We start from the raw sequence: 25,339 nt of genomic DNA, 5'->3' as shown, positions 1-25,339 counted from the left end.
AATCAAACAACCAAAGATACATAAAACATGAAGAACCACCACTGGGAATCCTATGAGGAATTTGTGCATTTTATGGAAGCTGGAATAGTGTGTATTACAACACCTTCCTCAGAGCGTGCTTGATCTCCCTGTTCCTCATGCTGTAGATAACAGGGTTCAGGGTTGGAGGAACCACTGCATACAGAAGTGCCACTGTCAGTTCCAGGAGTGGGGAGGAAATGGAGCGGGGCTTCAGGTAGGCAAAAAAGCCAGTGCTGAGAAAGAGGGAGAACACAGCCAGGTGAGGGAGGCACGTGGAGAAGGCTTTGAGCCGTCCCTGCACAGAGGACATCCTCAGCACAGCCACGAAGATGAAAAAGAGAAACACAACTTCCCTGAGGTAGGAGGCTGAGCAGGAGAGCTTGAGGATCTGGGGGATTTCACAGAAAAACTGGTTGACAACATTGCCTTGGCAGAGAGGCAGTGAAAATGTACTGGCAGTGTGCAGCAGGGAATTGAGAACCCCAGTGCCCCAGGCAGCTGCTGCCATGGTGGCACAAGCTCTGCTGTCCATCAAGGTCCCGTAGTGCAGGGGCTTGCAGATGGCAACGTAGCGGTCATAGGACATGATGGTGAGAAGGGAAAACTCTGCTGAGATGAAGAAGGTAAAGAAAAAGATCTGTGCAGCACATCCTGCATAGGACATGGCCCTGGTGTCCCAGAGGGCGTTGGCCATGGCTTTGGGGAGAGTGGTGGAGATGCAGCCCAGGTCGAGGAGGGCCAGGTTGAGGAGGAAGAAGTACATGGGGGTGTGCAGGCGGCGGTCGCAGGCTACGGCTGTGCTGATGAGGCCGTTGCCCAGGAGGGCAGCCAGGTAGATGCCCAGGAAGAGCCAGAAGTGCAGGAGCTGCAGCTGCCGCATGTCTGCCAACGGCAGCAGGAGGAACTCGCTGATGGAGCTGCTGTTGGACATCTGCTGTTGTTGGGCTTGGAGTCCTGTTCAGAGTGCAGAAGATAATGACAAGTCCAGACCATTCTCAGACACACTCCTCCTGCTATACTATGAAATGTTTTTATTCTCTTACAATAGTGTACATTTAGCACCATTACTTGCATTTAATTTCATGTATTTTAGCATTCCTAAAGCAGAAGCAGCATATGGAGCTCTGACCTTCCTCTTCTTTTCTTATCCCTTCTCCCTGGATATTTCCTACTGTTTCTTGTCTTATCTTTACCCTAAGTGCTCTTAGAGCCCCCTGCAGCGACTCGGCACGGACTCAGATGTGAACGATCCAAATCATCTATTACAAGTTCTCACATCCCTTACATACCTTCACAAGTTTTTATTTTCTAGCTTTCCCATCCGCCCTTACAACTTTCCCAAACACCTTATATGTCAACAAAGCATTCTACAAAACACTTTTCAACTGTCCATGCAGGCACATATCCAATCAGAGCTGTGAGACTCTTCTTCTCCTTGCAGAGGTGTCCTTGGTTCCCATGCTGTTTATCTTGCTCCACAGCTGCTGCTCTGAACAGCTTTTCTTGTATCCCCACAGCCCCCTACCCCAGCTTCAGTGGCATTCAGTTTCAGTTAGATAATGCTTCCTGTTTTTATGATAAGTGAATTATTCATGCCTGCAGAAAATGAATATAATTACAATTGGTTCCATTCTTAGAGAAGGGGTAGACTGAGAGCACATTATGTGTGACTGTTCATAAAACAAGCAAATGACTGACGAAAAATTCTCAGATCTCTGACAGCCCCTTTAAGGTTTCTGACTTCAATTCTTTTTGCCCCAGAAAAGAAAATGGAAACCTGCCTTCGCTCTCCTCTTGCCAAGACCGTTCCCAAACATTCTGTTGTGAAGTGGAGCTGTGATCCCCTGCCCCAGGCAGCAGCTGTGGCAGCACAAGCCCTGCTGGGGGCTCCTTCCCCCCACATGTCTCCCCGCAGAGCCCTGGGCAGCTCCCCGGGCAGGCTGAGTGCTGAGCCTGGCAGGCAGCAGAGTCCCATACCCGGCACACAGCCCCTGGGGCACAGCAGGGACCCTGCTCTGCAGGACAGCCCCGGGCACCTGCCTGCAGCCCCGGCTGCACAGCCTGCAGCCGTGCTGGGACACGCAGCCCTCAGGGCTGTGCTCTTACAATCCAGCACGGAAGCCCCCAGCTGGAGCAGAAGGCTTTTTCCACTGTAAAGAAACATGCAGTGCCTGCGGCCAGATCTGCTATGGTTTGTCCCACATTTAGATAATCCTCTATTAAAAGCATCTGCATTGTCTACTGCAAGGGACTTACTGTATCATGGTCTTTGAGTAATGCTCTTTCATAGAGCTCGCAGCCCGCTCACACAGTACATATCTTGTAAGCTCTCTCCAATTTCTCTCTTCTCCTTCTGTCACCTGCAGGCTGTGCTGTGCACAAGAGCTGCTCCTGGGCACAGCTGTCTCTCTAGAGCACCATCCACTTTTATGAGCTCCCTGTGTCCCAGGAACGTGGCCCAGCTCAACAGCAGATGATCTCATTTTTATTCTTCCCACTCATCTCCCCTGACAATCCCCTGACAATCCCCCGAATTGTCTGGACCGCGCATGCCTGGCCATGTTGGTTGTCCAGCAAATATCTGGATAATTGAAATCCCCCATAAGCACCAGTGCCTGGGAGCGTGCCGCTACTTCCAGTTGCTTATGGAAGGCCCCATTGACCTCCTCCTCCTGATCAGGAGGCCTGTAGTACACACCCACAGCAGTGTCCCCTTTGCCAGCCTGGCCCTTGATTCTCACCCACAAGCTCTCGACTTCTACATTACTCTCCTCCAGGTGGAGTTCAATACATTCTAGCTGCTCTCTCACGTAAAGGGCAACTCCATCACCCCGCCTTGCCAGCCGATCTTTCCTAAAAAGCACATAGCCCTCCATGACAACATTCCAGTCATGCGAGCTGTCCCACCACGTTTCCGTGATTGCAATGAGATCATGGTCACGTGACTGTACGCAGAACTCCAATTCTTCCTGTTTATTCCCCATGCTTTGCGTGTTGGTATAGAGGCACTTGAGAGAGGCAGCATCTCACCACCCCTCTCCATGCCTTTTAACTCCATTGTCTGCACCCAGCGAGTTCTGCTTTAAGACCTGAACTGCCGCCTCAGATCCAGTGACCCTTGTTTTGTCCCCTTCCCCCATCCTACCTAGTTTAAACACCTGTCAATAAGTCCTGACAGTTCCTCAGCTAGAACCCTCTTACCCCTTTGAGACAGGCCACTTCCGTCTGCAGCTGTCATGCCAGGAGCCGAATAAATTGCCCCATGATCAAAAAAACAAAGACTCCTATGTCTGCACCAACTCTTTAACCATTTGTTTAAGAGGTGGGTTTTTAGGCCCAACTCAGTATCCCTCCCTGCCACTGAAGGTACAGATGCAATAACCACTTGCACACCTGTTCCTTCGATTACCCGCCCCAGTCCCCTGAAATCATCTTTGATAGCTTTCAGGCTTTTTTAACTAACTTCTTCACTGCCAGCCTGAACTATCAGCAGGGGATAGTAGTCAGAAGGGCAGATCAGACTGGGAAGTCTCCCAGCAATGTCCCTGACCGGTGCCCTGGGGAGGGAGCACACCTCCCTGTGGGTAGGGTCAGGCCGGCATATAGGGCCTTCCATTCCTCGCAGAAGGGAGTCGCCTATGACGACTACCCTTCTATCCTTCCGTGTGGAAGAAGTTTTGAGGCGCGGGTGTGTCCGCTTCCCCGGAGGCACCCTCACAGGTGGGGCTGCTTCCACATCGGCATTCACCTCTCCCTCGGGTTCCAGGGCCCCAAACCTATTTTGCAGAGGCACCTGGGGAGCCGAGCATGGTCGTGGGGGGGGACTCCCACTTCGCCGAGCTGCTGGTACCTGTTTCCACCCATCCTTTTCTCTCAGACTACTTTGGTCTGACTGGCAACTGCAGGATAGAGGCTCTGCCGACAGTCCCACACCCCTACCTCTACATTTGTATTGGTAGGGGTAAGGGAGGACTGAGGGCTCAGTGCAGCAGGAACACAGTCCATCTACACACTCCTTTCTATCGCCTATTCGCAAGGTGACTGGGGGCAACATGCTTCTTGGGGAGCCTCAGCTGTGTGCCTGGATCCCAGGGCCGATAGGGCCTGGCACCACCCATCAATTTCAATTTCACAGTCCTTAATGGACCCCACCCTCTCCTGTTCAGATTCTCTGATTGTCCGCAGTCTAACTACCTCCTCCCTAAGCTCCACCACAAGGCTGAGCCGCTCATCTAGCTGCTCACACCGCACACAAGTTGCATCCTTCCCATCCTCTCCTGGCAGCAGCAGGTTGAGGCACTCCTGGCAGCCAGAGACCTGAACTGCCGCATCTTGGAGCAGACCCTCTGTTTGGGTTGACACAGTCTTTGCACGGGAAGACCGTTTCCTGGTGAGGACCATTTTTGAAGTGTTAGCATCAGGTCCTGTCAACAGAAGAGCAAGTTACATGAGAAAAGACAAGAGCACTGACCCATGCTCACACAGGATGCAGCCTCCACTCCCACTGCTGCCTGATTGAGTGGGTAGCCCAGGCAGCCCTCAAACACTGACTACCTCCAAACTAGGTGCTCAGAACAGCTTTTCACACCTTCTGTGTTGTGTGGGCGGGAACTAGTTCCCACCCACTCTGGCCTCTCTTTATCCACACAGCAAATGGGTGTCTCTCTGTGCACAAGAGACGCTCCTGGGCATAGCTGTCTCTCTACAGCACCATCCACTTTTATGAGCTCCCTGTGTCCCAGGAGCGTGGCCCAGCTCAATAGCAGATGATCTCATTTTTATTCTTCCCACTCATCTCCCCTGACATTTCCCTGGGTCCTCAAGGTCAACATCTCCTGAAAGACAACAGCATCATGACTGTGTTTTGAAATTTGCTCAATTAACCACCACATGTCCAGTGGTCAGTGACTGATGGAGACATATAGCGAGAGCTACTAGAGTTCGTTTGATGAAGCACAAAGGGCACCCAGGCAAGGACAGGGAGGTTTGGACTTTCCCTGTGCAGGACAGTGATCCAGCTGAGGCAGTGCAGGAGTCTCATCTTTGACAGAAATCCTGGAGCTGAAATGGGATTCAGCTCCCTACACACCCACAGGAGCTGGGATTCCTCTGGTTCAGTTCAGAAGAGCACAAGGAGTTGCCTGCATGTGAGCTCCTGCTCTGAGTCCTTGGTCCTTCAGCTGGGAGGCAGCTGCTCACACACAGACACTGGGTGATGCCCAAGGTGCCTGGGCTGCTCCTGATGTTTGCAAGTGCTTGTAAACCATGTGGGAAATCCCTGAGATAGACACCTCCTTCCTGGGCATCAGCTGAGGGCCAGAGAGGGGATAGCACCGGCTTTCTGGTGTATTCACACGCATCTGCAAGAGCAGCACAGGGTCTTCAGCAAAGCCATGCCCTAGGAGTGTCCGTGTTGCTACGTCGAATCCAAGACCCATGATCCGTCTAATGTCTGTGTTTCACCTTCTGCACACTGATACCATAGATGATCTGCAGGCCTGAGCTCCTGTTTGGACCACAGGGAGACAGTTACATGGCTTCCACAACTTCACTGTAGCACAAGGGGAATACAGAGTCTTAACAAAGGTTGGGTGAGGAGTCAAGGAAGGGCGACTGCCCTCTGTGAGAGTGCACTGAGATCTGCCTGAGGATGGAAGAGCAGACAAGTCAGAGCTAATGGAAATGGCCAACAGAGGAGACCATCAGTGTCTTTTCCTGTCTTCTTTTCATGGAGAGCAAGTGGAAGGTGCCCTCTGCAGACATATGGGAGTCTCATGTTGTCAGGCCATTGGCCCTTTTGGGAGCCTTTTTCACTCCAGTATCTGCTGCAGGGACAGCACAGCAGGGCATGTGCCATCCAGAAGATTCATGCAGAGCACAGATGGGAGATTCTTGACCAAGCCATGGAGGAACCAAAGAGGAGAGGTTCTCTCTGCTGGATCTCATACTCTCCGTCAACAAAAGTCTGGTGGGATCTGTTTAGGTCGAAGGGGCATCAGGCCATGTTCAAGAAGCAAATGGATCTCGTTTTATTTATTCATTTATTTATTTATTTATTTTGAGCCCGTAAGCTTAAAAGATATTCATTAATGTCAATAAAATTGAGACAAAGAATTAAAGACAAAGATTGAAATCAATGAAAATTTGCTAACCATTCTCAACATGAGAAAACCTCATGAGTATTGCTCCATTTTAAGTTGTAAATACGTATCTTTGAGGTGATTTGATGTCTTTTTTTTTTTTTTCTTTTTCTGAAACTACGATGTTTTCCAGAACTGTGTTTGCTGGACACAAATGCCTTCAGGTTCAGGGACACAGACAGCGGTGCCAGTGCCAATGCCCTGAGACTATAGCCCGGCGCCCGCTACTGCTCTTCCCTGCTATCTGTTTGATGTCCCTCATGCTCCAGGTGTCTCCAGCTCTCCGAAATAAATGGCCGTTGTTAAGGGCATGTTTTCAGCAGGCCATTTAGACACATGCTCCTGCCACAGCCTGCCAGATTTCCCCACCCCTTGCTCTTTGTTCAGACAGATAACTCCCAATTATCTGTCTGATTTCTGACTTTTAGGGGGATGACTCAAATTTGCTCCATCTCGCCAAAGTCTGATGGACTGTGTTGTCAACTCCTTCACCGTGATTCTACCTATCCCTTCTTATCTTTTCTTTTTCTCTTACTTTTTCTTTTTCTATGTTGTTTTCTTCTCCTTTTTCTTTCCTTTACCTTTTCCCTTTCCTTTTCCATATCCTTTTTTTTTCCTTTTCATTTTCCTTTTTCTTTTTCTATTTCTATTTTTCTTTCACTTTCTCTCTTTTAATTTTTCATGCTTCAAAGAAAGCATGAATTCTGTAAGTTGTTCATTAATGTCAGTAGAAGTGAAAAAAAGAGTTGAAGACAAAGATAGAAATCAAGAAGAATGTGTTAACCCGTCTCAAAGTAAGAAATACTCACGAGTCCTGTTCAGTGTTGAAACCTCACAAATCCCTGGCTGATCTATCCCAGGCAGATTACTGGAATTTGCTCCATTCCTCAAAAGTCTGTTGTCAGCTCCTTTACCGTGATTCTGTCTATCCCATCCTATCTGTGTCTAACTCATTTCTTGTGCAAATATTCCCTATGAAAGATAAACCTCAATAGAAGCAGCTTGAACACGGCATACAGTTGATCACTGTGTTTTACTGTTCATTCAATTACATCACCTTTCCTTCTGTTTGTTGGCCATAAATAAAGATAATTCTTTCTTTTTCCATGTGCAGCTGGTTCTCTGTGGAAAGCCAGTGGGAGTTGGTACAAAGGAGGTTTAACACTGAGCGGGTGACGGTAGAGGAGAAGAGTGATGTGAGGAAAAGTGATGCAAGTCCCATGGGGCCAATGAGAGTAGAAGCGAGGTGGGGAGATTGAGGAGGAACTTTCTCCACACAGAAACAGAATAGAACTCACTGGGGACATCCTGGATTGACATCAGTTGCAAAGTGCTTCTTCTACTTCCTGTATAAAACAAACTATAAACAAATAGACAATAACTGCATTTTGGATTCTTGCTCATTAAGCTGTCTCCATTTTGCTGAACAAGTTCTGAAAACCTGAAGAAGAGAACAGGAAGGCACAAGGCACAAGAGGCTCTTTAGTTAATAATGGGCCACAGGGCACATTTGGTGCTGAGTCCATCAACCTCCAGTGCAGAGAGAAGTTTGCACAAAGAACTCAGCAAGACAAAGTCAAAAGTAACAGTGAAGATGCTTGGAGTATTAATGGGCCCACTGAGGGCCATTACCAAGTAAGCTTCCCAAGGCACTAATTAGAGCAGATAATTGGAAGCCATGACTCCAGTCAGGCAAAGGCACTGGCATGGTGGCTCTGATGCTAAGAAAATCCTCCTTTATCTTAAGAAGCAAACAGGACAAGCCCTGCTTCCCAGACCCTTGGCAGGGAGATCCTGTCTCTCATGTTGGCTCAGGGCCCTTCCTGGGGCAGTGGGATGGAGGTCTGTATGATGTTTAATGAAAGACATGGGGACAGAAGATCCCAGGCTCTGCATGGGGTGCAAGGACGGTGTGAAGTTCATGTCCCATATGGGCCCTGTGTATTATCGCAGGATGTGGGTTGAGAGAAGGGCCCAGTCTGAACAAGCAGTCATTTCTAATGAAACTCTGAACTTCATAACAGAAACATGGTGGGATTGCTCCCATGACTGGAGCACTGCAATGGATGGCTACAAACTCTTCAGGAAGGATAGGCAAGGAAGGAGGGGTGGTGGTGTGGCTCTCTACGTTAGGGAATTCTTTTATGCTACCGAGATTGTTACTGGGGATGATAACATTGAATCCCTATGGGTAAAGATCAGAGGAAGGGCTGACAAGGCAGACATCCTGGTGGGCGTCTGTTATAGACCGCCAAACCAGGATGAAGAGACAGATGAGGTATTCTACAAGCAGCTGGCACAAGCTGCACGGTTGTCAGCCCTTGTCCTTATTGGGGACTTCATCTTCCCTGTCATATGCTGGGAGTATAGCACGGCACAGAAGAAGCAGTCTAGGAGGTTTCCGGAGTGCATAGAGGATGCCTTCCTGATACAGCTGGTCAGAAAACCCACAAGAGGAAATGCCCCGCTAGACCTGCTGTTTGCAAACAGGGAATGTCTGGTGGGAGATGTGGAGGCTGGGGGCTGCCTTGGACAGAGTGACCATGAAATGATAAATTTCTCAATTCATGGTGAAACTTGGAGGGGGAATAGTAAAACTGCTACCTTGGACTTCTGGAGGGCGGACTTTGAATTGTTCAAGAGACTAGTAGGGGCAGTCCCCTGGCATTCAGTCTTAGCAAACAAAGGGGTCCAAGAGAGCTGGTTGCTATTCAAGAAGGAAGTCTTAAGGGCGCAGGAGCAGGCAGTCCCCCTGAGCAGCAAAATGAGCCGGTGGGGAAGAAGACCGGCGTGGATGAATAGGGAACTGTTCTTAAGGTTGCAGAAGAAGAAGAGAATCTACCGCCTGTGGAAGGAGGGAAGAGCAACTCAGAATGACTACAAAGAAGCTGTTAAGTTGTGTAGAGGGAAAATCAGAGAGGCAAAAGCCCAGCTTGAATCTAAGCTGGCTGCTGGGGTAAAAACAAACAAGAAACCCTTTTACAAGTACATCAGCTGTAAGAGGAGGACAAAGGGGAATCTCCATTCTTTACTGGACAAGGCTGGGAATGTGATCATAGAGGATAAGGAAAAGGCAGATGTTCTGAATGCCTTCTTTACGTCTGTCTTTAAAAGTCATCTCGGTTATTCCCAGGGCTCCCCACGCTCTGACCTGGTAGTCTCGGCTGGGGAGCAGACTGAACCCCCTGTGATTCTTGAAGAAGTGGTCAGGGAATTACTACTCCAACTGGATTGCCACAAGTCCATGGGTCCGGATGAGATTCACCCGAGAGTGCTGAAGGAACTGGCAGAGGTGATTGCTGAGCCGCTTTCTGTTATCTTTCAGCGCTCCCTGTTAACGGGTGAGGTCTTGGAAGACTGGAGGCTTGCCAATGTGACTCCCATTTACAAGAAAGGTTGTAAGGAGGATCCGGGCAACTACAGGCCTGTTAGCCTGACCTCGGTGCCAGGGAAGGTAATGGAACAGATAGTCTTGAGGGAGATCATGTGGCAGGTGTGGGAAGACCAGGAGATCAGACCTAGCCAGCATGGGATTGTGAAGGGCAGGTCCTGCTTGACCAATCTGATCTCCTTCTACGATCCCGTGACCCGTCTAATAGATGAAGGAAAGGCTGTTGATGTGCTCTACTTAGACCTCAGCAAAGCCTTTGACACTGTCTCCCATGCTGTTCTCCTACAAAAGCTGGCAGCCCGTGGCTTGGATGAGTACACTCTCAGCTGGGTAAGGAGCTGGCTGGAGGGCCGGGCCCAGAGAGTGGTGGTGAATGGAGTTAAATCCAGTTGGAGACCAGTCACGAGTGGTGTTCCCCAGGGGTCGGTGCTGGGACCTGTCCTCTTCAACATCTTTATTGATGACTTGGATGAGGGCATTGAGTGCGCCCTCAGTAAGTTCACAGATTACACCAAATTGGCAGGGAGTGTCGATCTGCCTGCGGGTAGAGAGGCCCTGCAGAGGGATCTGGATAGGCTGGAGAGCTGGGCCGAAGCCAACAGGATGAGGTTCAACAAGACCAAATGCCGGGTTCTGCACTTTGGCCACAACAACCCTGGGCAGTGCTATAGGCTTGGGGCGGAGTGACTGGAGGACTGTGTTGAGGAAACAGACCTGGGGGTACTGATTGATGCTCGGCTGAACATGAGCCGACAGTGTGCCCGGGTGGCCAAGAAGGCCAACGGCATCCTGGCTTGCATCAAAAACAGTGTTACTAGCAGCAACAGGGAAGTAATTGTCCCCCTGTACTCGGCATTGGTGCAGCCGCACCTTGAGTACTCTGTTCAGTTTGGGGCCCCTCACTGCAAGAAAGACATTGCGGCCCTGGAACGTGTTCAGAGGAGGGCTACAAAGCTGGTGAGGGGTCTGGAGCACAGGCCTTATGAGGAGCAGCTGAGGGAGCTAGAATTGTTCAGCCTGGAGAAGAGGAGGCTCAGGGGAGACCATATAGCTCTCTATAACTTCCTGAAGGGAGGTTGTAGTGAGCTGGGGGTTGGCCTCTTCTCTCGTGTAATCAGTGATAGAACTAGAGGGAATGGTTTTAAGCTGCGTCAGGGGAGATTCAGGCTGGACATTAGGGAGTATTACTTTTCAGAAAGAGTAGTCAGGCATTGGAATGCACTGTCCAGGGAGGTGGTGGAGTCACCGACCATGGGAGTGTTCAAGAAACGCTTGGATGTGGCACTGAGGATTATGATTTAGCCAGGAAGTATTGGTAATGGTTGGACTAGATGATCTTCTAGGTCTTTTCCAACCTTGATAATTCTGTGATTCTGTGATTCTGTGATTGAGATCTCTCAGATCCAGTGCCCTCCTGTGCACATTCTCCCATAGTTTGATGTTTTCTATGTTCCGCTTTGCCCAGAAGTGCACCCAGTGCTCCATGTGAAGCTGCAGCAGCGCAGAGCAGAGGGGGACAATCCTTTCCCTTACCCAGCTGGCAAGATATTGCTTTATGCACTCCAGGGTACCGTTGGCTTTCCTGGCTGCCTGGGCACACTGCTGACTCACTTCCAATTTGATGTTGAGCAGGACCCCCAATCCTTCTCAGTCAGACCGCTCTCCAGTGTCCCATATCCAGTCAGTGTTTATGTCCAGTTTTACCCATATCCAGGTATACAATCAGGCACTTGCTCTTGTTATGCTTTATGCACTTGCTGCTTAGTACCAACTGGTACCCACTTCTCTGACTTGTCAACATCTCTCTGCAAGTTTTGTCCACCCTCAGTAGAGGCAACAGCACCTCCTCATCTGGGCTCATCAGCAAACTTGCTGAGAACATCTTCTAGTCCTGCATGCAAGTCATCCACAAAAACATGGAAGAGAAGTGGCACTATAATGGAGCCCTGGGGAGCCCTGATTGTGACCATCTACCAGCCTGATGGAACCCATTGACTATAATCCTTTGAGCCTGACCTATTGGCCAACTGCTCACCCACCACATTCTGTTTCTGTCTAGCCGTATGCAGGACATTCTGCCCAGAAGGTTGTTGTGAGAAACAGTATCAAAAGCTCTACTGTAATCCTCGAGGATAACATCATCTGGCTTCCCTTGTAGAACTAAATGGACAACTGTGTCATAAAGGGACCTGAAGTTAAACAGGACCTTCCCCTCAGGAACTTGCTTTGGCTGCAACCAATGACAGAATTGTCCTTCAGCTGTTTGTCCATAACTCCCACCATCACATTCTCCATAATTTTACCAGGTGCTGGAGTGAGACTGACAGGTCCATAATTGCCCCTGTCATCTTTCTTGCTCTTCCTTACAATGAGACTACATTTGCCAGATTCCCATCAACTGGTATGACCCTAGACTTATTTAGATGCCATTGAATTGAGAGCCCAGAGAATACTAAGGTGTCATCATTGCAAGAACATAAATGTGCCATAGCTTTGCAGTGTATTGAACTCTGGAGTATGAAACAGATGGAGCATAGAGAAAGACTGGCCTCTTCTGTTGGTAAGCAGAATAACACTGCGTGATACATGGGGACTGTGTGTCTGCTCTGCTATGCTCTGCTCGCAGGGGAAAGGTGCAGGGGGTTGCTCTCATGTCAGTGCTCATATGTGAGGTGTGGGTTCAAAGTGGAGAGACCAGGCTTTTTTCAGCAGTATGTGGAGACAAGACAAGGGGAAATGGAACAGAAACTGGAGCATAGGAAGTTCTGCACAAATGTGTGCAAGAACATCTTTACAGTGAGGGTGACAGAGCCCTGGAATAGGCTGCCCAAGGGGTTGGGGAGTCTCCTTCTTTGGAGATATTCAAGACCTGCCTGGACACCCACCTGTGTGCCTACCTGGTGTTCCCCAGGGGTCTGTGCTGGGGCCTGTCCTCTTCAGTATCTTTACTGATGACCTGGATGAGGGCACTGAGTGCATCCTATGTAGGTTTGCAAATTACACCAAATTGGCTGGGAGTGTGGATGTGCCTGAAGTTAGCAAGGCCCTACTGAGGGATCTGGACAGGCTGGAGAGCTGGGCTGAAGCCAATGGGATGAGGTTCACCAAGACCAAATGCCACGTCCTGAACTTTGGGACCTGGAATGGACTGCCCTGGGGGGTGGTGGATTCAGTGACCCTGGAGGCATTCAAGGAATGATTGGATGTTTTGTTGTGGGACATGGTTTAGTGGGAGCTGATAGGTGACCAGCCAGACTGGATGATCATTTATGTCTTTTCTAACTTTGGTGATTCTATTATTCTCTGATATCCCGTCCTTGTATGAGTGCCCTCTTTGAGCAAACACTCTCTGGGATGACTCAGAATATGTCTGGAATTAGTCACTGTCCACTGGTCATCTGGTGTTTAATTCAACAGATTTTAATGTACTGTCATGATGCTGTTGTCTTTCAGGAGCTGTTGGCCGTGAGGACCCCGGGACACCTCAGGGGAGATGAGTGGGAAGGATAAAAAATGACATAATCTGTTACTGAGTTGGGCTGGGCTTCTGGGACACAGGGAGCTCATAAAAGTGGGAAGTGTTGTAGAGAGAATGCTGTGCCCAGGAGCATCTCTTGTGCGCAGCACAGCAGGGCTGGGGCTTGAGCAGCAATACACATGAGGATAGAAGGGAAGGGAGAGAGAGCTTACAGTGTTTTTACAGTGTGAACCTGCTGTAAACGGACTGCAGGAGCACTGATAACAGATGAACAGAAAGGTAAGTGTCTTGCAGTAGGCAATGCAGCTGATTTTCCTGGAGGGATCACCAAATCGGGGACATCCCGTAGCAGATCTGGCAGCAGGCACTGCATGTTTCTTTACTGTGTTAAAAGCCTTCGGCTCCAGCTGAGGGCTACCGTGCTGCAGCACCAGAGCACAGCCCTGAGGGCTGTGTGTCCCAGCACGGCTGCAGGCTGTGCAGCCAGGGCTGTAGGCGGGTGCCCAGGGCTGTCCTGCAGAGCAGGGTCCCTGCTGTGCCCCAGGGGCTGTGTGCCGGGTATGGGACTCTGCTGCCTGCCAGGCTCAGCACTCAGCCTGCCCGGGGAGCTGCCCAGGGCGCTGCGGGGAGACGGGTGGGGGGAAGGAGCCCCCCGGCAGGACTTGTGCTGCCACAGCTGCTGCCTGGGGCAGGGGATCACAGCTCCACTGCACAACTGAAGGTTTCTGAGGGTACTTTGCAAGAAGAGAGCCAAGGCAGGGGGTTTCCATTTCCTGTTCTGGGGCAAAAAGGATTGGAGTCAGAAACCTAAAAGGGGCTGTCAGAGATCTGAGAATTTTTTTCAGTCATTTGCTTCTTTTATGAACAGTCACACATGATGTGCTCTCAGTCTACGCCTTCTCTAAGAATGGAACCAATTGTAATTATCTTCAGTTTCTGCAGGCATGAATAATTTGCTTATCATAAAAACAGGCAGCATTTTCTAACTGAAACTGAATGCCACAGAAGCTGGGGTAGGGGGCTCTAAGAGCACTTGGGGTAAAGATAAGACAAGAGACAGTAGGAAATATCCAGGGAGAAGGGATAAGGAAAGAAGAGGAAGGTCAGAGCTCCATATGCTGCTTCTGCTTAAGGAATGCTAAAATACATGAAATTAAATGCAAGTAATGGTGCTAAATGTACACTATTGTAGGAGAATTAAAACATTTCATATTATAGCAGGAGGAGTGTCTCTGAGAATGGTCTGGACTTGTCATTATCTTCTGCACTCTGAACAGGACTCCAAGCCCAACAACAGCAGATGTCCAACAGCAGCTCCATCAGCGAGTTCCTCCTGCTGCCGATGGCAGACACGCGGCAGCTGCAGCTCCTGCACTTCTGGCTCTTCCTGGGCATCTACCTGGCTGCCCTCCTGGGCAACGGCCTCATTAGCACAGCCGTAGCCTGCGACCGCCGCCTGCACACCCCCATGTACTTCTTCCTCCTCAACCTGGCCCTCCTCGACCTGGGCTGCATCTCCACCACTCTCCCCAAAGCCATGGCCAACGCCCTCTGGGACACCAGGGCCATCTCCTACGCAGGATGTGCTGCACAGCTCTTTTTCCTTCTCCTCTTCATGTCAGCAGAGTATTCCCTTCTCACCATCATGTCCTATGACCGCTACGTTGCCATCTGCAAGCCCCTGCACTACGGGACCTTGATGGACAGCAGAGCTTGTGCCACCATGGCAGCAGCTGCCTGGGGCACTGGGGTTCTCTATTCCCTGCTGCACACTGCCAGTACGTTTTCACTGCCTCTCTGCCAAGGCAATGTTGTCAACCAGTTTTTCTGTGAAATCCCCCAGATCCTCAAGCTCTCCTGCTCAGACTCCTACCTCGGGGAAGTTTTGTTTCTCTTTTTTGGTGTGAGTTTAGGCTTTGGTTGCTTTGTTTTTATAGTGGTGTCCTATGTGCAGATCTTCATGGCTGTGCTGAGGATGCCCTCTGAGCAGGGACGGCACAAAGCCTTCTCCACGTGCCTCCCTCACCTGGCTGTGTTCTCCCTCTTTCTCAGCACTGGCTTTTTTGCCTACCTGAAGCCCCCGTCCATTTCCTCCCCACTCCTGGATCTGTCAATGGCACTTCTGTATGCAGTGGTTCCTCCAACACTGAACCCTATTATCTACAGCATGAGGAACAGGGAGATCCAACACGCTCTGAGGAAGGTGTTGCAATACACACTATTCCAGCTTCCATAAAATGCACAACTTCCTCATAGGGTTCCCAGTGGTGGTTCTTCGTGTTTTATGTATCTTTGGTTGTTTGATTATGTGAGATATAGGAATGTGTAAAAGAAAATAATGTTATTGATCTTATAAATAAAAATGAATTTAAATTCTTTCCTACCTAATTTCATTTTGTCACTTTAGGAGCTGGTGTAAACATGTAACCAGATTCCCTGAATACGTTATAAGATACCTAAAAAGGTTTCAAAAAAGACATTTGCTTAGCTTTTCTTTCTTCCTACTTTGTCTGGATTTGGGGAGGTGCAGCCACAGACAGCAGCTCAACATTTTCATTCTGATCTCTTTACACCGCCACAGTGCTTTCAGGTCTTCTGTGTCTCACAACAGTCCTGTTGTCTCTACAGCAGCACTCCGGGACAGCAGTCAGTAGCCAGCAATATGAACGACTGCGTCAGTGCTGGTCTCCTTGCTGTCACTGCCATAACAAGAGGGCCCCTTCGAAGCAGGTCCAGAGAACTGGAGGCCTCTTCCAAATCTGGTTTAAGGAATGTACCTCAGGAGCTGCTCTTTGAGAAGACTTCAAGATATTCTGGTGCATTTCACTGACTGCCAGGGATAGTTTCAGAAGTCCCAAGGAGATCTGTAAGGGACTCAAGGCAGTGCTGAGGATTAGAATCTGTGGTCTAAGGTCAAGATAAAAAGAAAACGATTATAAATATGATAAATGCATATATACATATCTTATATATATAGTATATTTTCACATTTGTATAATATAGGCAGTGGCTAACATATGTGCATGTACTAATACATATACATATGATACATAGATGACTTGCGGAATCAAACTCTATAATCCAGAGATGGGTTATAAAGCAGGTATGTTTATTCCAGCGTTGCGCAGCGCCGGGTGCAAGGGGGATAGCTCCTCCAAACTTGCACACCGTAAGGAGAAAAGTGTGTTACAGATATAGGTTAAGCTAATACATAATCAATAGTCTCCTCCTCAGTTTGATTACATATTCATTACATTCCCTATGGCCCTGTTCCCCGCAACCCCATTCCCTCATTCCCTCTGACCCCATTCCCCACGACCCTTGCTGTTGTTTTGGGGTGAAATTCTTCTTCTGTTTTCTTCTTGGTGTTATCTGCTGGTACCATTCTCCCACGTAAGCATCGTCTTGCCCGGGGGTATCTAATCCTTCTTCTTGTCAGAGGTCTCTGGACAGTTTCTTCTTATCTTTATTGCCCTCTTCTCTGGTTTTCTTTTGACTAAGTGTCTGTAATTCCCCCTTTCCCTGCACTTTTGAATGTACAGTTACCCTTTGTCTTGGTTTCTGTGAAGTTCCCCTTTCCCTTTCTATAGCAAAGTGTTACCTTACCACCATTTTGAGGCTTTGCTCACTCTTCAATTCCCCCCTTTTCTTTAATCTAGCAGGCTTTTACCTGCTAGATTCTTAATGGGTCTCAAAATAGGTTCCGCTCTCTACCTATTGTCTCAGCTCATGTCTCTTCCAAACCCCATATTCCCTTCTGGTATCCTGGCACAGACACAAAAAGCACCTTATAACAACACAAGTAAAACACACCAAGAGTAGCAAGGTGATGCAGACTAAGAAAAGCTGTTTTAGTCATCCTAAATTTGGCAACTAGTAAGTTTATCCCATGATCCAGAGAAAACTATTCCCCAATCGGTGTTATCCCTGCCTACTCCATGTTGCAATGCATCTTTGGATAAACAGGATACCTCCTTTTGGATTGTCCATCAAGCATCTGCAGCAGCATCCTCAATTGTTTCTAAGGTTACAGAAATTTTCATACAGTGGTACCCCCCTTTTCTTGGGAGTTCTGTGAACTCAATTTGCCGTTGTTGCCCTGGAAGGCCCTCTCCTGTGAGGCCCACTTGTGCCCTGTTCCTGGTACTGGGACTGTACTTTGTAGTGTTGATTTGCCCAATATATTCTCTTATCTTCCCTTATAACCAATTTCCATAAAATACTAAAGGGCATAATAATGTGTCCATTTGGGCATGCACACATCTGTCAGCTTGCTCTCTTCCTTTCTAAATTATTAATTGGACTCCTGTTCTCTTTAGAATATTTTACAGGTTTTGACTTAGCTTCAGAGATTTTAAGTTTACCGTCTGGAATTGAAGCCCTCTTCAACTGCCTGTTCTGCCACCTGATCTATCATCTTATTTTCTGTTTCCTGTACAGTGTTACATTTCTGATGTCTTTTACAACATATAATAACCATTGGTAGATTTAAATCAGGCTGTTTTCCTTGTGTGTGAGCAATCCTTGCTCTTTTCAGATGGTACTATGAGCGTGTGGCACATATTTAGCATCTGTCCATATGATTAAAGCTCTTGTCAAGGCAGTTATTTCAGTCTTCTGAGGGGAAGTCCCCACAGCTGGTGGTTGTGCTTCGGTTACCTGGTCAGTAGCAGTTACTGCATGTCCTGCCTTACAGTCTCCTTGTCTCATAAAACTGCAGCTTCTGGTAAACCAGGTGTCTTCTGCATCTTCTAAGGGTTCGTTCTTCAGGTTCGACTGACTGGCTGGAATGTGCAGCTTCAGTTGATTCAAAGCAGTCATGTAATACTGGTTCTCCGGGAGTTCCGCTAAGGAAAGATACTGGGTTGACAATATTAGTCACAATTATTTCTACATCACCCTGCTCTACCAGGATGGCCTGGTATTTCAGGAATCTTTGGGGTGAGAGCCAATGAACTAATGTCCCCCTTTTGCCTCCAATACAGTAAACACTGTATGAGATATTAAAACTGGTATCCTTTGGCCCAGTGTAGATTTATGGGCTTCTTGAATATTGAGCACTAGTGCAGCCACTGCCCTCAGGCACCCTGGCCATCCCTTCCTCACTTCAAGCTGTTTGAGGTTTACCATCAGTCCGTAGCTGTGTATCCATGGTCAGCACCCTCCTGTCATTCCTGGGAACGTATGGAGTTCCTTGACAGTTTGCAGCTCAGGGGCTTAGCAGATGGCTTCTTTCTTGGCAGTCCTTAAGGTTCAAAGTCCAGCTGTAATTTCTGAGTTATTTGTGCTTTCTGTAAACCAAGAAACTCAGCAAACTCTCAGTCTATTCTACACAGTCCTTTTGTCGCTGTGGCATCCACATTCTCCAGTAAAGTTCCACCCTAGGATGGAGGATCCCAGGTCTCAGGCTCACAAGTTGACCGGTTCTCAAAAATCATTAAACTGTTCTCACAACCCTGGGTAACACTGTCCAGGTTAACTGAGTCTCTTCTCCCTTTATTAGGGCTTTCCTATTCAAAGGCAAATAACCTTAGGCTTCCTTTAGCCAAACCAGGCAGAAGAGACATCCCTCAAATCCAGAAGGTAAACTCCACCTATTCATTCCTTAACGTGGTTGATAAAGTGCATGGATTTTCCATCACTGAGTGTATCCATTCAACAATTCCATTACTTGTCCTCATGTCTTCTACCAAACTACCGAAAATTTAGCAAATTGGCAAAACTGGAGTTTTGTACTTGGATTCCCATTCAATTAGTAATTCAAACTCAAAAAAATTATCTATTATTTCTTTTATCCTTCTACAGTCACATATCCTCAAAGGGCATCACTTTACCCTGAGTGGGTGAGCTCTTGCTTTTAACTTAATTTTTGGCCCTGATGCCCACACCCCTAAGTGTGTCTTATTTGAGATTGCTGTGGCTCCTGGGGGTATAACATTGTTTTTCCCAGTTTGTGTTAATAGTCAGACTTACAATTCTTAATCAGCCAATATTGTTTGACCCTTAGCTCCAGTTTTATTAAATTTCTTGCCAGGGTAACCTGACAGGTACAAGAATTCCTGTATTCCTACTTGTTTTCTTAGCTTATATTTAATTAATTCCAAAAGTAAGCCTTTTCTTGTTGGGCAGTAGCACCTACTAATGTTACAAAACCATCTATGGGTAGTAAGAAGCTCCCATATCCATCAGAAAATGAACTACTTTATCCTGCTTCTTTAGCTGCAGTTTCATCGGTGTATCTGCTAGGGTAAACTTCCAAGTCTGTTCAGCTCTGCAATCAGAGACAATTCCTTCTCACTCAGCTTGGTCGAATTTCTCTACCAGTGTCCCACTGCAGTTTGTACACTGCTTTCATTCCAGCGGGGCAGAGCCCTCCCTGGGCTCTTCAAGCCTCCCTCCCCTTTCCTCGTGGGGGATCCCTGGGTCCTATGGCCCTACTCTAGCACCACAACAGTAACAGCTGTTATTATTCTCAATTTCCTGAACATCTCTGATTCTCAATCAGGTGTTTGTTTTGTTTTCTGTTGTTGTTGTTGTTTGTTTGTTTTCTTCTTATTGTACTCCTCTCTTCAGACCTGACATCCCTGTTTTTATCTTTGCCTTCCTCAACCTGTGTCCTTCCCAAACTTTTTCGCTTTCCAAACTCTAATCATTACATTTCACCTCCTCTCCAGAGCCTTCCAGTGCTGCCCAGATTTCAGATTTCCCACATCTTTGCACATGAAGGCTATTCTCACTTCCAATGCCCTGTCCTCTCCACCTCCCCCTTTGCAGTTTACAGCAGCAGTCTCTGACCCTGGCTCCCTCTCCCACTCTGAGAGTTCTGATTGCAGGGGAACGGTGCGGGGGGGTTGTTCTCATGCCAGCACAGATAAACTCACTTTCTCTTTAACCGTTTTTCCTCTGTACACTATTCCACTATTTGTACCCTCAGTTACACTTCCACATACCCTCAACTATACTTCCGTATGCCATTAACAACTACACTTTCTTATACCAGCAAAACAGTTTGTCCCATTCCCTTCAAAACCCAAAGATCAAGCAACACAGTTCTTCAGTTTCCATAAACACCCTTACTACCTTATAACTTTCCCTTAGCAATCCATATCGTTCAGTTATAAACCTCTCGCCACAGAGCCAGAACTGACTGACCCACCTCCCTTACACCTCTTCGCAGGCAGAACACAGTATCACATAAATGGCTTGATACTCATTCCACACAGACATCCCTCTATATGTTCATTGTCCCTGTCCTCTAGCTTATACATCAACCACCGCTGATTACAATATTTAATCAGGATTTTTTTTTTTTTTTTTTTTTTTTCGGCTCAGGGTTCCTCCTGGTTCCCCAGCGATATCTCGCCAATGTGCCAGTATACACCCCAGGGGTGAGCGCGCAGGGACCTCTTTGCTCTGTGATTTTCCCATCGTAACTTAATATAAACCACCGTATTCTTTTATAAGTAAAACCACTTCTGACACAACAGCATTGTTATGACTTATGACCACATACTTTACAACAACCAGTAATTAATAATACAAAATAAACATGTATTAAAACAAAGACAAACAAGTATTGGAGTCAACTTTCGTTTCGTCCGTCCCTGGCCGTTTCCCTCGCGGGAGGACAGAACCGCGGGTCGGGACTCCACACTCACCCCGCAGCTGTGCTGTGTCTCACTCACACCACACTCACACGACAATTCAAACAGAATTACAATATATCATTTGTTAAGCTTAACCAAAGATGTTAAGAACACCGGTGCTAGTTGTTGACTTAGGTCACCTATATAAACAGCGCTGTACGATACCAATTATCCCAGGATTACCCAAATCACCCTGTACCAGAGAGCAGACAAGCTCTGCCCAATTAGCAATCACCTGAATGTGAGCAATAGCTCTTTTACCATGCGTACGACTTACTGGCCCCTTTGTAGGCACTCCCTAGGGAGTCCTCCTAACCCAGCCGGCAACCTAACCTAACCCGTGAGCTCACATCCCTGGGGGGGAGCAGGCCGACTCCACTGTGCCCTGCGTAGGACGTCTCCTCACGACTTACAGGTCCCCCATTTCACATACCTGGTCCGCCGATAGATGGTTCTTGTCTGCTCCTGCAGTGATCAGATGAGGGAGGGGAGTCCTTCCGAGAAATCTCGGGGCGCGCCAAAGGCGTCCCCCCCTTCTCAGCTGGTCCTGCAGCCGAACAGAGAGGGTCCCATCTGGGGTGCCAAATTGACTTGCGGAATCAAACTCTATAATCCAGAGATGGGTTATAAAGCAGGTATGTTTATTCCAGCGTTGCGCAGCGCCGGGTGCAAGGGGGATAGCTCCTCCAAACTTGCACACCGTAAGGAGAAAAGTGTGTTACAGTTATAGGTCAAGCTAATACATAATCAATAGTCTCCTCCTCAGTTTGATTACATATTCATTACATTCCCTATGGCCCCGTTCCCCGCAACCCCATTCCCTCATTCCCCCTGACCCCATTCCCCGCGACCCTTGCCGATGTTTTGGGGTGAAATTCTTCTTCTGTTTTCCTCTTGGAGTTATCTGCTGTTATTGTTCTCCCATGTCGGCATCATCTTGCTCAGGGGGGATCTAATCCTTCTTGTCAGAGGTCTCCGGACAGTTTCTTCTTATCTTTATTGCCCTCTTCTCTGGCTTTATTTTGACTAAGTTTCTGTATTTCCCCCTTTCCCTGCACTTTTAAATGCACAGTTACCCTTTTCTTGGTTTCTGTGAAGTTCCCCTTTCCCTTTCTATAGCAAAATGTTACCTTACCACCATTTTGAGGCTTTTCTCACTCTTCACTGAGGGCTCTTTTCCTAGGCAGGTGGGCAAAGGCAACTGAAATGCAAGTTTGCTGTCCCTCTTTGTTCTCGGGTCAGTATGCCCTGGATATCTTCCCAGCACCTCTCTATGTCAGCCTGGAAATGTTTGCTCGCAGGAAGTAACCCCATTGCAGTGCCTGAGACTAATGATGCCTTTTTCCCCCCTTACAGCACGCAGCCTCTGTGAGAGCAGTGGAGCAGCAGCTGTCTGCGCTATGGCTGCTGAACTGCATTTCTCACCACCTGAGATCCCTGAGCCCACGATATTGGAGAACATGCTGAGCTACGGACTCTTGTTTGGAGCCCTTTTCCAGCTCCTGTGTGTGCTGGCCATCATCCTGCCAGCTTTCAAGTCCCCAAAGGCAGTAAGTAGCGCTGTGTGAGACTGATAGGAATGCTCAGGCAGTCGGCTGGGAGGGAACTGTCTGTAGCTGTTGCCTATGGCAGTGTGCCCCGGCACTGCTGAGAGTGCCGCACTTGGTTCTGTCCTTCCTTCCGCACGCCAGCAGCCTTGAGCTGCCAGCTCATCCTATCCTGCAGCTGCTGCTGCGCCCTATGAGCTGCCAGGCAGAGGGTCCACCCTCCCAGCACAGACCACCTTGCTAGAGAGGACTTTAGGCTCTGGTTTGCATGAGATTTTTGGGAACTTGACAGATGTGGAGTTTCTAATGTGCCCTGAGGTCAGGAAGGCAATTTCCTGTGCTGGTCTCCCAAAGCTGCTCGGTCAGGTGACTTGAGCTCCCAAAGCAGCTGTCAGCATGTTGTTAGAAAGTTCCCTGACTGTTTCCCAATTGCTTCTTGCAGGACTCAGAGGGTTTTGAATCTAAGACGTGGGAGATGGTGAAGAAACCCAAGGCAAGTGCTGCTCAGCTGAGAAGCAAGAAGGAAAGCAAAAAGAAACAATAAGGGCTTGAGCAGGAAGGCACAAAGGACAGCAGAATCACCTGGAATGCTTCCTCAGTGGTGCACCAAAGGACACACACTGCGTGGTCTGGTTTTCAGGCCTGGCCGTGCTTTCCCTTTCATGGACTGCGGAGAGGAACTAAGGAAGCTTTGTCTTTAGTCATTACCAGTATCCCGCCTATTTGATTTCATATTGAAATGTATTTTTGATGCATTTTGCATCTCTCTATTGCAAATAAAAGTGAAACAAACATTTGAATGGTGGTGCTGCCTCTTTCATTAGCTGCTCAAAATGTGCCTGGCTCAGGCTGGCAATCGCAGGGTCCTGATGTGGTCGGCTTCACGTCCCTCCTGGAAATGGAGCTGCTTGTCCCACGTTTCCGTGTTGGTGTTCCCAACTGGTGGCCTTTCAGCCCATCTGGAACTGCTGGCGATGAACTGTGAGCATCCCTTGTTCTCCGAGGGCTGAGAGAAACAAAAGCAGCGTGGGAGGAAGAAAGGTGTCCCTGCGCCTTGAGCTTGTCTCTATTCTGTACTTCTGTAGATACTGTATATCTAGAGCTTGTTCTTTGAGAATGATGACTGCTTTGTTTGATGTGTGGTTTCTGGCCCTCATTCATCCTATTAATGCTATAGAACTGACAAACTTGTTTGTGTTTAGGTTGTTTGTATGCTCTATTTCTTATTTTCTCCGTATATGCACTGTCCCCATGATTTCCTGTGCATGTGATTAATTCACATGACAATAAACAGAAGAGACACTCTCCATTTCTTAGGAATGATGCTTAGGTTCAGGTACAGATGAGCTTCTTAGTTTTAGAGGCTTCAGGCTTTGGAGACTACCTTGGTTTGAACAGCAGAAGGCATCAGTGTTCACTTCTCAGCAACACCGATCTACAAACCTGAGTAATAGCTGCTTGTTGCTCTGTTTCTGCAGAGCCTCGCAGCTCCCCATGCACTGATTACAGCCTTTGGAAAGGCAGCCAACTCACTTTCCTTGGGAAGCCACACAGATGTGAACCGTAACAGCCCATTGACTTTAGAGATGATTGAACAGGACTCTTTGATTAAAGGATACTGTCAGATGCGTGTCTGCCCCTCTATTATCTGGTGCTCTGTGTTGGAAGCTTGAAGCTAGCACATCTTGCTCTGCCGTTTTCTGTGTGTCCTTTTCCAGTTGGCAAGCTCTGACTGCTAGAACCCAAGAGGCTAAAGCAATATTTAGACTCAAATGCATTTAATGAAAGGAGGCAATCTGTGTGTGTGCGCTTTCTCCAATGAGACTGGCACTGTTCCCCTGTGTCTTTACCAGATAACTAGACTTTATTTCCCATGGCTGAAATATGATCTGTCATCTGCCCTGAAGGAAACAAGCTTTATAGCTTAGGATTCCTTGTTAGTCCAGGTGAAGAAAGCTTTGCCTTCGGTGCCCTGCCTGGATTTTGGTCTTGGTGTAAAGGCTCTGATTGTGACATTCTGACTGCTGTTTTGAGGCTTACCTTTTGTCTCGCACGTGATAAGGATGAAAATTTAGCAGAAATACCTTTTCAGTGGTTCAATACATGCTGGTGATTCTGTGATATCTTTTTCTGGTGTGAGTAATTGTTGTTTAGTGTTGGTTTTTGTCCTGCTGTTAAAATGGGGGTGTTTTTTCTCTACAAAGCCTGATTTAGGCACGTAAGCTTATAACAACCTCTGTGGTAACAGGCTGTGTGTGGATTAACACTCATCCAGAAACACATGCAGAGGAAGCAGGGATGGTGCTGCTCAGGTCTTACTAAATGTAGGCTCAGCCTGATATAGATGCATTCCAGCGGAGATACCCAGCACTTACGTACTTTTGCTTTCACATAAATGCCTGAAATGAGCTGGGCATCAGCACGTTGTTAGAAAGCTCCCTGACTGTTTCCAAATTGATTCTTGTAGGACTTGGAGGGCTTTGAGTCTAAGACCTGGGAGATGGTGAAGAAACCCAAGGCAAGTGCTGCTCAGCTGAGCAAGAAAGCCAAGGAAAGCAAAAAGAAGCGATAAGGGCTTGAGCAGGAAGGCACAAAGGACAGCAGAATCGCCTGGAATGCTTCCTCAGAAAGGCACCAAAGGCAACGGACTCCGTGGTCTGTTTTTCAGGCATGGCTGTGCTTTCCCTTTGAAAAATCCCTTTGGTGGATGAGTCAGGTGGGCAGCATGAGGAGAACAGAACAAAGCATGCGAGACAAAAGCACTCCGAAGTTGCTTGGAGATCTCAGGACAAAGAAACATGACAAAAATATCTGACACCAATTACATATAATCTTTGTTTCAAATTAAAACAAAAGTAAATTTTTAAAAGTCATTCTGCCTCTTTCTGTTTACTATGAAAGCTTCTTGAGCTCTGTAGAAACACAGGGACATCCATGGCCTGTTCACGAGAGTGACCCATTTAGGGGAGGCCTTTCAGATCCTTCGATCTGTGTGAGGGTGGTTGGCTCAAACTTTCAGGCATGCGTGTGTCCGTGCTTGACTTGGAAGCAGCAAAATGTCTGCCAGAACACCTCCACCTTCCTGGAAAGAGGAAACGGTGCAATGTCTTAATTAA

The 25,339-nt window shown here is 47.9% G+C and overlaps 1 pseudogene; it reads right to left on the bottom strand.

The window, feature by feature from the left end:
* Positions 1 to 3,153: 3,153 nt before the first annotated feature.
* Positions 3,154 to 4,496, bottom strand: LOC146759557 (uncharacterized; annotated as a pseudogene).
* Positions 4,497 to 25,339: the final 20,843 nt, after the last annotated feature.

The sequence above is a fragment of the Coturnix japonica genome, chromosome 10 (genome assembly GCF_054131305.1).
Source record: "Coturnix japonica strain WE chromosome 10, WE-NBRP24, whole genome shotgun sequence".
In the NCBI taxonomy this organism is placed as follows: Eukaryota; Metazoa; Chordata; class Aves; order Galliformes; family Phasianidae; genus Coturnix; species Coturnix japonica.
Note: the sequence above shows the minus strand (reverse complement) of the source record. Positions and strands in the feature narration are given on the sequence as shown.